Genomic DNA, 13,410 nt, shown 5'->3' with positions numbered 1-13,410 from the left:
GATTGCTCTGATGAAGAAAAAGGAGGATCAGGTGCCATAAACCAGCCAATAAACAAGATCGTAAAAATTGGTATAAACCCCTAAAATCTAAGTAAGGTTCTCCTAAAAAACTTCATAATACAAAAATTTCCTAACTCAATATTTATATTGATAACGCTCTATTTAAAGGGACACTCAAGTCAAAATAAACTTTCATGATTCAGATAGTGCATGCAGTCTTAAGACACTTTCCAATTTACTTCCATTATCAAATTTTGCACAGTCATTTATAGCCATACTTTCTAGGGAACAAGATCCTACTGAGCATGTGCACAAGCTCACAGGGTATAGGTATACTAGTCTGTGATTGGCTGATCTCTGTCACATCAGACCCCTGCTCCATAACTTGTCCGCCTTCTCTGAGGAGGCGGACAGAAATCAACCAGATTGAATACGATTGGGTTGATTGACACCCCCTGCTAGCGACCGATTGGCCGCAAATCTACAGGGGGCGGCATTGCACCAGCAGTTCACAAGAGATTATGTTAACTAATCCTCCAGCACTGCAAGATCCAACACAAGATTCAAGAAAGGTAAGTTTTGTTATATCTCTTTAACTCCTTGAGTGCTAACGACGGCTCTGAGCTGTCACAGAGTTTCCCGCTCAGGTGCTAACGACAGCTCAGAGCCGTCGCTAGCACTCTGCCAACTTGAGGAAGATCTGGGGGCTACCACCTGCTCCTATCCCGTTAATTGAGCCTGTATAGTGACAGGCATTGCTGGGGCTTCACGTTTTGCGTGGTGATGTCACGCGCAATGACATGATGACGTCACAGCGCAACTTTATTAAAAAAAAGACAATGGACAGTATAGGGAAAGGGGGCATGCTGCTTAGAAGTCTGAATCTCAGGCATCTAAGCAGCTACAGACCCCCAAAACCCAATCGCCTACCCTTTCCAATGGTATAAGTCTTGGAAAAAAAAGAAAAAGGTAAAAAAAAAATATTTAAAAAAATTAAAAATTGAAAAAAAACTCAAATCAGCGTAGCACCCAGGTGGGAAAGTGCTTAGCACTCAAAGGGTTAAGAGATGTTCCTTACATATTTAGATTTGTAAGAAAGATAAGTTCAGTACAATATAGCACTGTATGACTTGAGTATTTTGTTGCATTTATACTTTGTGTATTGTCATTTATATTACTTTAGGCATTGGATTTTGTCCATTAAGTTTTATTACATTTAAACTTTGTACATTTTGTGTTAATGCATTTAGATTTTGTACACAGAATGTTTCTGTGTAACTTTAGCAATTTAGTATTATACTGTGTATATTCCTGTGTTATTATTTCTATGTGGAATAAGCCTGACAGTTTCAATAAATGAGAGGGACAGGGGAATTCTATGGGCTGGGCAGGGATGTGTCTGAAGTTCTTTCACAGCTCTCATTATATTCTCAAATCATTTTACACCTTCAGCTCTTATGTATCTGACCAGTTGTATGCTAATTGAGTTTGCTAAAAACCCACAATAAAGGGATAGTAAAATCCAAATTAAACTTTCATGATTCAGATAACGCTTGTAATTTTAAACAACTTTCTAATTTACTTTTATCATCAAATTTGCTTTGTTCTCTTGGTATTCTTAGTTGAAAGCTAAACCTAGGTAGGTTTATATGCTAATTTCTAAGCCCTTGAAAGCTGCCTCAGATCTGAATGCATTTGACAGTTTTCACAGCTACATGGCTTTAGTTCATGTGTTTCATATTAGATAACATTCAGCTAGATTACGAGTTTTGAGCGATATAGGGGAATTAACGACCGCCACAAAAGCGGCGGTATTTCACCACCCTATAGCGCTGCTATTACAGGTTTTGAAAAACCTGGCTTGGTGGCATTGAGCTCCATACCACACCCAAATACAAGCAGTGTTTTGACGTGCTCGTGCACGATTTCCCCATAGACATCAATGGTGAGAGTCGGCTAAAAAAAAGCCTTGCACCTGCGATCGCAGAAACAAAAGCTCCGTAACGCAGCACCATTGATGTCTATGGGGAAAGAAAATGTTATGTTTAAACTTAACACTCTAACAATAAAAACCACATCTAAACACCCCTAATCTGCCACCCCCGACATCGCCGCAACCTACATGTTGTTATTAACCCCTAATCTGCTGCCCCTAACATCGCCACCTAAATACACTTATTAACCCCTAATCTGCCGCCCTTAACATCGCCACCACCTACATTACAGTTATTAACCCCTAATCTGCTGCCCCTAACATTGCCGCCACCTAAATACACTTATTAACCCATAATCTGCCGCCCTTAACTTCGCCGCCACCTACATTACAGTTATTAACTCCTAATCTGCTGGCCCGAACATCGCCGCCACCTACCTACACTTATTAGCCCCTAATCTGCCGCCCCCAATGTTGACGCCACTATACTAAAGTTATTAACCCCTAAACCTCTGGCCTCCCACATCACTAACACTACATAAATATATTAACCCCTAAACCTAACCCTAACGTAACCCTAACCCTAAGCATAAGTCTAACCCTAACGTAACCCTGAACCTAACCCTAACACCCACTAACTTAAATATAATTAAAATAAATCTAAATAAAACTTACAATTATTACCTAAATAACCTATTTAAAACTAAATACATCCTTACCTGTAAAATCAAACCTAAACTAGCTACAAAATAACTAATAGTTACATAGTAGCTAGCTTAGGTTTTATTTTTATTTCACAGGTAAGTTTGTATTTATTTTAACTATTTAAATAAATACAAAGCGGCTAGATTCCGAGTTTTACGTTATGAGCGGCTTGCTGCTAACTTCCAAGTTATTGTCACCGCTCACCTCCCTATAGCGCTGCTATTACAGGTTTGCAAAAACCTGGCGTTAGCAGGCAATATGGCAGCGTTGAGCTCCATACCGCACACAAATACCAGCGCTGCTTTGAGCTGGTTTTACGTGCTCGTACACGATTTCCCCATAGACATTAATGGGGAGAGCCGGCTAAAAAAAAGCCTAACACCTGCAAAAAAGGAGCGTAAAGCTCCGTAACGCAGCCCCATTGATTCCTATGGGCAAATAAAAGTTATGTTTACACCTAACACCCTAACATAAACCCCGAATCTAAACACCCCTAATCTGCCACCCCCGACATCGCCGACACCTACATTACACTTATTAACCCCTAATCTGCCACCCCCGACATCGCCGCAACCTACCTACACTTATTAACCCCTAATCTGCTGCCCCCAATGTCGCCGCCATCTACCTACACTTATTAACCACAAATCTGCCGACCCTAATGTCGCCACCACCTACCTACACTTATTAACCCCTAATCTGCCGCCCCCAATGTCGCCGCCACTATACTAAAGTTATTAACCCCTTAACCTCTGGCCTCCCACATTAAACAAAAAGGCCTAGATTTGGAGTTTGGCGGTAGCCGTGAAAACCAAGTTAGAGGCTCCAAACGCTGGTTTTAGGCTAACTTCGGTATTTGGAGTCACTCAAAATAGGGTCTAACGCTCACTTTTCAGCCGCGACTTTTCCATACCGCAGATCCCCTTACGTAAATTGCGTATCCTATCTTTTCAATGGGATCTTTCTAACTCCGGTATTTAGAGTCGTGTCTGAAGTGAGCGTTAGACATCTAACGACAAAACTCCAGCCGCAAGAAAAAAGTCAGTAGTTAAGAGCTTTCTGGGCTAACGCCGGTTTATAAAGCTCTTAACTACTGTGCTCTAAAGTACACTAACACCCATAAACTACCTATGTACCCCTAAACCGAGGTCCCCCCACATCGCCACCACTCGATTAATTTTTTTTAACCCCTAATCTGCCGACCGCCACCTATGTTATACTTATGTACCCCTAATCTGCTGCCCCTAACACCGCCGACCCCTGTATTATATTTATTAACCCCTAACCTGCCCCCCACAACGTCACCTCCACCTACCTACACTTATTAACCCCTAATCTGCCGACCGCAAAGCGCCGCCACCTACGTTATCCTTATGTACCCCTAATCTGCTGCCCCTAACACCGCCGACCCCTATATTATATTTATTAACCCCTAATCTGCCCCCCACAACGTCGCAGCCAGCTACCTACAATAATTAACCCCTAATCTGCCGACCGCAAAGTGCCGCCACCTACGTTATCCTTATGTACCCCTAATCTGCTGCCCCTAACACCGCCGACCCCTATATTATATTTATTAACCCCTAATCTGCCCCCCTCAACGTCGCCTCCACCTGCCTACACTTATTAACCCCTAATCTGCCGACCGGACCTGAGCGCTACTATAATAAAGTTATTAACCCCTAATCCGCCTCACTAACCCTATAATAAATAGTATTAACCCCTAATCTGCCCTCCCTAACATCGCTGACACCTAACTTCAATTATTAACCCCTAATCTGCCAACTGGAGCTCATCGCTATTCTAATAAATGTATTAACCCCTAAAGCAAAGTCTAACCCTAACACTAACACCCCCCTAAGCTAAATATAATTTACAGCTAACGAAATTAATTAACTCTTATTAAATAAATTATTCCTATTTAAAGCTAAATACTTACCTGTAAAATAAATCCTAATATAGCTACAATATAAATTATAATTATATTATAGCTATTTTAGGATTAATATTTATTTTACAGGCAACTTTGTAATTATTTTAACCAGGTACAATAGCTATTAAATAGTTAAGAACTATTTAATAGCTACCTAGTTAAAATAATTACAAAATTACCTGTAAAATAAATCCTAGCCTAAGTTACAATTAAACCTAACACTATACTATCATTAAATTAATTAAATAAAATACCTACAATTACCTACAATTAAATCTAACACTACACTATCAATAAATAAATTAAATACAATTCCTACAAATAACTACAATGAAATAAACTAACTAAAGTACAAAAAATAAAAAAGAACTAAGTTACAAAAAATAAAAAAATATTTACAAACATAAGAAAAATATTACAACAATTTTAAACTAATTACACCTACTCTAAGCCCCCTAATAAAATAACAAAGACCCCCAAAATAAAAAATGCCCTACCCTATTCTAAATTACTAAAGTTCAAAGCTCTTTTACCTTACCAGCCCTGAACAGGGCCCTTTGCGGGGCATGCCCCAAGAAGTTCAGCTCTTTTGCCTGTAAAAAAAAAACATACAATACCCCCCCCAACATTAGAACCCACCACCCACATACCCCTAATCTAACCCAAACCCCCCTTAAATAAACCTAACACTAAGCCCCTGAAGAACTTCCTACCTTATCTTCACCATACCAGGTTCACCGATCCGTCCTGAAGAGCTCCTCCGATGTCCTGATCCAAGCCCAAGCGGGGGGCTGAAGAGGTCCATGATCCGGCTGAAGTCTTCATCCAAGCGGGAGCTGAAGAGGTCCATGATCCGGATGAAGTCTTCTATCAACGGCATCTTCAATCTTCTTTCTTCGGGAGCCATCATCTTCCATCCGACGCGGAACATCCTCTTCTCCCGACGCCTACTAGCCGAATGACGGTTCCTTTAAGGGACGTCATCCAAGATGGCATCCCTCGAATTCCGATTGGCTGATAGGATTCTATCAGCCAATCGGAATTAAGGTAGGAATATTCTGATTGGCTGATGGAATCAGCCAATCAGAATCAAGTTCAATCCGATTGGCTGATACAATCAGCCAATCAGATTGAGCTCTCTATTGGCTGAAAGGAACCGTCATTCGGCTAGTAGGCGTCGGGAGAAGAGGATGTTCCGCATCGGATGGAAGATGATGGCTCCCGAAGAAAGAAGATTGAAGATGCCGTTGATAGAAGACTTCATCCGGATCATGGACCTCTTCAGCTCCCGCTTGGATGAAGACTTCATCCGGATCATGGACCTCTTCAGCTCCCGCTTGGATGAAAACTTCAGCCGGATCATGGACCTCTTCAGCCCCCCGCTTGGGCTTGGATCAGGACATCGGAGGAGCTCTTCAGGACGGATCGTTGAACCTGGTATGGTGAAGATAAGGTAGGAAGATCTTCAGGGGCTTAGTGTTAGGTTTATTTAAGGGGGGTTTGGGTTAGATTAGGGGTATGTGGGTGGTGGGTTGTAATGTTGGGGGGGGGTATTGTATGTTTTTTTTTTTACAGGCAAAAGAGCTGAACTTCTTGGGGCATGCCCCGCAAAGGGCCCTGTTCAGGGCTGGTAAGGTAAAAGAGCTTTGAACTTTAGTAATTTAGAATAGGGTAGGGCATTTTTTATTTTGGGGGTCTTTGTTATTTTATTAGGGGGCTTAGAGTAGGTGTAATTAGTTTAAAATTGTTGTAATATTTTTCTTATGTTTGTAAATATTTTTTTATTTTTTGTAACTTAGTTCTTTTTTATTTTTTGTACTTTAGTTAGTTTATTTCATTGTAGTTATTTGTAGGAATTGTATTTAATTTATTTATTGATAGTGTAGTGTTAGGTTTAATTGTAGGTAATTGTAGGTATTTTATTTAATTAATTTAATGATAGTATAGTGTTAGGTTTAATTGTAACTTAGGTTAGGATTTATTTTACAGGTAATTTTGTAATTATTTTAACTAGATAGCTATTAAATAGTTAAGAACTATTTAATAGCTATTGTACCTGGTTAAAATAATTACAAAGTTGCCTGTAAAATAAATATTAATCCTAAAATAGCTATAATATAATTATAATTTATATTGTAGCTATATTAGGATTTATTTTACAGGTAAGTATTTAGCTTTAAATAGGAATAATTTATTTAATAAGAGATAATTAATTTCGTTAGATGTAAATTATATTTAACTTAGGGGGGTGTTAGTGTTAGGGTTAGACTTAGCTTTAGGGGTTAATACATTTATTAGAATAGCTGTGAGCTCCAGTCGGCAGATTAGGGGTTAATAATTGAAGTTAGGTGTCGGCGATGTTAAGGAGGGCAGATTAGGGGTTAATACTATTTATTATAGGGTTAGTGAGGCGGATTAGGGGTTAATAACTTTATTATAGTAGCGCTCAGGTCCGGTCAGCAGATTAGGGGTTAATAAGTGTAGGCAGGTGGAGGCGACGTTGTGGGGGGCAGATTAGGGGTTAATAAATATAATATAGGGGTCGGCGATGTTAGGGCAGCAGATTAGGGGTACATAGGGATAATGTAAGTAGCGGCGGTTTACGGAGCGGCAGATTAGGGGTTAATAATAATATGCAGGGGTCAGCGATAGCGGGGGCGGCAGATTAGGGGTTAATAAGTGTAAGGTTAGGGGTGTTTAGACTCAGGGTACATGTTAGAGTGTTAGGTGCAGACGTAGGAAGTGTTTCCGCATAGCAAACAATGGGGCTGCGTTAGGAGCTGAACGCGGCTTTTTTGCAGGTGTTAGGTTTTTTTTCAGCTCAAACAGCCCCATTGTTTTCTATGGGAGAATCGTGCACGAGCACGTTTTTGAGGCTGGCCTCTTGCGTAAGCAACTCTGGTATCGAGAGTTGAAGCTGCGTTAAATATGCTCTACGCTCCTTTTTTGGAGCCTAACGCAGCCTTTATGTGGACTCTCAATACCAGAGTTATTTTTATGGTGTGGCCAGAAAAAAGCCGGCGTTAGCTACGCGGGTCTTTACCGACAAAACTCCAAATCTAGGCCTAAATAAATATATTAACCCCTAACCCTAAGTCTAACCCTAACACCCCCTAAATTAAATATAATTAAAATAAATCTAAATAAACCTTACAATTTTATTTTTATTTCACAGCTACATTTGTATTTATGTTAACTATGTAGACTAGTTAGTAAATAGTTATTAACTATTTAATAACTACCTAGTTAAAATAAATATAAATTTACCTGTAAAATAAAAAATAACCTGTCTTACACTAACACCTAACATTACACTACAATCAAATAAATTACATTAATTTAATACAATTAACTAAATTACAAAAAATAAAAAACACTAAATTACACAAAATAAAAAAGAAATTATCAAATATTTAAACTAATTACACCTAATCTAATAACCCTATAAAAATAAAAAAGCCCCCCCCCCCCCAAATAAAACAACCCCTAGCCTAAACTAAACTGCCTTTTGCGGGGCATTGCCCCAAAGAAATCAGCTCTTTTACCTGTAAATAAAAATACAAACAACTCCCCCAACAGTAAAACCCACCACCCACACAACCAACACCCCCAAATAAAACCCTATCTAAAAAAAACCTAAGCTCCCCATTGCCCTGAAAAGGGCATTTGTAAAATCTGTATCAGTAATGGGATGTTTCTACCTGTATTAGCTGTCAAAACTAGTAGATCATTGGCATACAATAATGTAGAAGTTCTCTTTTGCCCCATTTTAATCCCCTCTATTTCTTTTCTTATATATATTACTAAAGGTTCAATCGCCAAATTAAAAAGGTAGGGGGAGAGTGGGCAACCCTGTCTAGAGCCTTTAGAAAGTGGAAAATTAATGGTGGGGGAGTTATTAATCAAAATAGAGGAGTTGGAGAATTTATAAATAATTTGATAAAGCTTAAGAAGTTACCTGCGACTCCAAACCTGGGAAGAGTTGCGAACAAGTGATCCCAGGAAATGGAGTCGAAGGCTTTCTCTGCATCGATTGATATTATTGCGGCATCAGGGGTTTTCAGTGATCCTTTCCTATCTGAATTTTTTTTATTTAGGATCAGTTGAAGTCTCCTGAGGTTGCGTGATGCATTCCTACCTGGCATAAAGCCGACTTGGTCTTTGTGTATAAAAGGACCTATTATTAGCTTAAGCCTTTCAGCGAGAATACTCGTTAAAATTTTATAATCACTGTTTAGAAGTGATATCGGCCTGTATGAGTTTATCTGTTCTGGATCTTTATCTTTTTTTTAGGATCAGGACTATTTGTGAGGCTGTGAAATATCTAGAACAAGGTTTTGCTTCAGAATAATAGCTATTGAAAAGTAGAACCAGTGTCTGAACGATATCTTCTGACAGGATTTTGTAGAGTTCTATAGGGATCTGGTCCAGGCCGGCAGCTTTATTCAGTGCTGCTCTCTTTATAGCCTTAGTTACCTCATTAGAGGTAATTGGAGCATTTAAGGCCTCTTGTTGGTCCAATTCCAGTTTTGGAGTTTGTATATTTTGCCAGAATTTGTGTTTGGATACCAAGTCTATTTTATCTTTAGAGTAGAGCTGTTGAAAATATTCTAGGACGAAATTGTTCATTTCATTAGGTTTAAAAATTCTGCCTAATGAAGTGTTGAGGGCTTCGATCGTAACTTTCTTATTTTTAGATTTGGTAAGACCGGCCAAATACTTCCCAGCTTTCCCACCATGTCTGTAGTAGAAAAACCTAGTTCTAAGGGTGTCTTGTGCTGCCCTTTGTGATAGAAAGGTTTCTCTTTCCTTTTTAATCTGTTGATAAATCTTCCAGAATTTTGGGGAGGGATCACTAACATATGTATTGTAAGCATTTCATAGTTGGTTGGCTAGTTGTGTATCCTTCCTTGTCATTATCTTTTTTTTTATTACTAAATAAGCCTTGATCTCCCCCCTAATCACGGCCTTAAAAGATTCCCACAAGATTTCTGTCTGAATGGTTGGAGAAAAATTTATTTTAAAAAATTCATTCCATTTTATTCTCAGCCATGCTTTGAATTTAACATTCTCTGACAGATATCTTGGGAAAAACAGCCTGTTGTTATTGCCATCTAGTGTGTTCCTTAAGGTAATCTTTAAAGTAAGAATCGCGTGATCTGAAATAACCACCTCTTTTATGTCTGCTAGCATATCTAGCCCCAGCATATTTTCTGCTGCAAAGAAATAGTCTATCCTTGACATTGTTTGGTACGAGTGGGACTCACAAGTAAAACGTCTTATATCTGGGTTGTATCCTCCAAATATCCTTTATATGTAAAAAATTTATAAAATTTTTAAATAATTTTGATTCTTGTTTGCTATTTTTGTTTAAGGCAGGTTTAAGTCTATCTAAGGTCGGGTATGCAGTTAGGTTAAAATCACCTGCGATAACAAAATTTTTTGAGTATACTGTGAAAAGGAGTGTCTGTAATTTATCCCAGAATGGTCGCTCTAATTTGTTGGGAGGATAGAGATTACACAGATTGAAGAGCGTGCCGTCGATTAAAATTTGTAGGATCATATATCTATCCTACATCTATCTTCTGGGACTAATATTAAATCTGTTATGTTATAATGTAGGTTTTTTATTGAAAAGGAGTGCCACTCCCTTTTTCCTACTCTTGCAAGGAGTTCCTATGACTTCACCTACCCAGCCCATCTTAAGTTTAATCACTTCTGCTTCCCTCAGATGGGTCTCCTGTAGGAAGACTATGTCTGGCTTATTTCGTTTAGATTAAGTTGGGACCTCATCTAAGCGTAAATGGCAAATATGTAGGTAGCAGTATGTGGGGGGGGGGGGAGGAAAGACAGGGGAAAAGAAAAAGAAAAAAAAAAAAGAAAAAAGGGAAAGGGAACACAAACAACGTCTTTTGGGTTAACACCATACCCATCTATCAGAGTCATAAACATGGTTATACTTTTAATAACATAAATCAACATACGCTTGGACTCTTTAAATACTAATACCTTTTTTTATTTGCAAAGTCTCTGACCTCCCTGGAGTCGCTCATGATCAACAGTAGCCTTGATGCCACTGGCAATAAGTTTAGAGCAAAGGGGCGTCATCTCTTTGCGTTGTGCCATAGTTTCAGAAGAGAAGTCTTGAAATATTAGTATTGTTTTATCTTGGAATGAAAAAGGGATTCTTCTTTTGTAGAGCTGCATGATTCTGAGCTTGTCCTGGAAGTTCAGGAACCTTGCAATTACTGGTCTGCTCCTACTTGAACCATCAGAGAGACCTTTTGGGGCACCTATATGGTGCGCCCTTTTGACTGTCAATGGGAGGGCATTGGGGTCCATACCTAGTGCCAATGGTAAGGTCCTTGATATAAACTGAATGAGGTCAGAGAATTCAGCGGTCTCAGGTAGCCCAATTAATCTGACGTTATTACGCCTATTCCGGTCTTCAAGCTCATTCAGTTTATATTGGATATTTGCAAGCTGTGCTGCTTGGTCCCGAATAGTAGCTGCTTGCTGCACATTTATGTCTTCTAGGTCTGATATGCATTGTTCTGCTTTGTCTAACCTATTTGTGAAGTGTTTTACCTCATTGGCAAGGTTTGATATTTCAGTTTTAAGATTTTCAAATTGTGGGATCATAATATCTGAGATTTGTTTCACAATGTCTTGGGGCTCCCTGGATGTATCTACCATATTGGCTAACGGTGATAAATTTGCTGAGTTGTCGGTGCTAGTGCACGTGCGGTTGAAAATGGAAAAGGGTAAAAGGAAACAAACAAGACGAAAAACATGAACAGGGAGAGAAGTGTTAATGTGAGGTAGATGTTGTGAATGTATTGATGGTAATAAAGAGAGGGGAAAGTGGTAATTAAATCTGTTTCTTGACAGGAGGAGTGAGTGTAAGGGCCTGCAATCTCCTTAGGGTAGGCCTATAATTGCCCAATATAATTGGGTCTATTGTGTGATAGGGTGAGTTTTATAGTGGTCTGTTTTTAGATTAGAGAATATGTAAAAAAAAAAAAAAACTCCTTGGAGCCTAAATAACAAATGTCAAAATCTGGATCTCTATAAAAAGAAAAAGAAAAAAAAGGAAAAAAAAAAAAGAAAAAAAAACCCAGGAAAGGGAGTCTATCAGTAAATAAGCCACAAAGGCTCTGGAATCAGTGATATCAGTCTCAGGCGTGCAGTCATGTATTAAAACAGCACTTTGAATATTGTTAGATATAGGTTAACACTCGACTAGCAAACGCAAGAGTGCACACCTAAACCTATATAAGGACCTGCATCCTATTAGATAACCAGGTTAGCCAACAGCAAAATTTTAGTATAGTAAGTAAGTTAATATCAGCAAATAGCAACAAACAGGTTATAGTGTTATATAAAAAAAAAAAAAAAAAGAACAAAGAAGAGAACAAAATATCTTATATCACGCCAAGATGTTAAGCCTTAACATCCAGAATATTACTGTCCCATTAAATAGACTTAGATCTTTTGGTAGGCAGATTTAAGACCTTGGCAGTAGAATAGTCGTAGGTAGCAACAGTCTTTTCCAAAACACAGTCTTGCCAGTATGTTAGTAAAGCTTTTAGTATATTACTTTAAGTAGCGGATAGCAGCGTAAAAAGGATAAGCAAGAAGCCCAACATTACCAGATTAACAGACTTGTCATATTGATAGCACAGCTTTAAGTAATTAGCATATATTTTTCTTTAGCTGGAGCCAAAAATGTGGTCAGGCAGACACAGTCTTATAAGATTAACAGCCTTATCGGTTTGTAGATGCCACTATTGATACCGTTGTCACAGGAGGAGTCTCCATAAGTTGGAGCAGTGTTCCCCACTGCCTTTGAGTGGGGCCTGTAGGTGGTTTAATTCCCGTTACCTTCAGTGGCAGCAGACTTATCTGTATCACAGGTAGCTACTGTCGTCTAGGGCTAGTGCCATACATACGCTATCTTTGGAACTCCAGCTATTGTGGCAAATTCAGGCTGTATTTATTACAAAGGCAGAATGTGCTAGTGGTACCTGACCCGGTCAGCTATTCCTTCATCCACTGGAGCTATTCGGTGACAATCCAAGCACGCGGCGTAGTAGCAAGGTCCTGGAACAATTCTCACTGCCTTCGGAGGACGGGCTTCTCAGGATTGGTGTACCCGATTTTCAGTGAATGTATACTACTCTTGCGTGCAAGGGCTCCCTTCTCTGGGGATAGAACTTATGCGTGGTGCGTAATGCGTGATGGCCAACTATACAGAACCAGGCTGTATGAATATTCGGTCTCTGCACTTTGTCTGCACGGCTTGGGATACAGGTGGGCGATGCCGGGTTGACTTTTTAGAGCAAGTTGCTTGCTACTTATAGCGTAGGTGGTCAATCCTTTTCAGCGGTACAGGTGGACCCTGTTGTAATTAGTAACAGCCTGTAGAAACTTCTCTCCTGTCTCATAGCTCGGTGCAGGGCCAGGCAGTATACATCTCCACACTCCGCACTCCAACCATCCGACTTAGCAGTTAGTCTATGTTGCCCAGATAGACCCGGGTGAGAGGTCTCTCAACCACCAAGAGCATGGGCCGGCTGCTGTTGTAGGCCCCCAGCACCAGCTGAGGATATTGGCAAGCTGCACGAAATATGCTAGAGTCTGGCAGTCGATAGGACTCTTACACGGCTGCCTAGGAAATTGCTTGCACTGCTGTAGGGAGATTAGCTCTTTCCCAACTGAGCTGTAGCACTGTGTCTCTGTGCCTCCTCCCCTTCCGGCCATAGGATTCTCAGGCATTAACTATTAGTTATTTTGTATCTAGCTTAGGTTTTATTTTACAGGTAAGTTTGTATTTAGT

The 13,410-nt window shown here is 39.6% G+C and overlaps 1 protein-coding gene across 1 annotated transcript in view; it reads left to right on the top strand.

The window, feature by feature from the left end:
• PDE5A (phosphodiesterase 5A) overlaps nt 1-13,410 on the top strand; it is a 530,049-nt gene that overhangs the window by 278,390 nt on the left and 238,249 nt on the right. The gene's annotated exons all lie outside the window — the stretch shown is intronic.

This window comes from Bombina bombina, chromosome 2, assembly GCF_027579735.1.
Source record: "Bombina bombina isolate aBomBom1 chromosome 2, aBomBom1.pri, whole genome shotgun sequence".
NCBI lineage: Eukaryota > Metazoa > Chordata > Amphibia > Anura > Bombinatoridae > Bombina > Bombina bombina.
The sequence above is the reverse complement of the archived record's forward strand: the minus strand, read 5'-3'. Positions and strand labels throughout refer to the sequence as shown.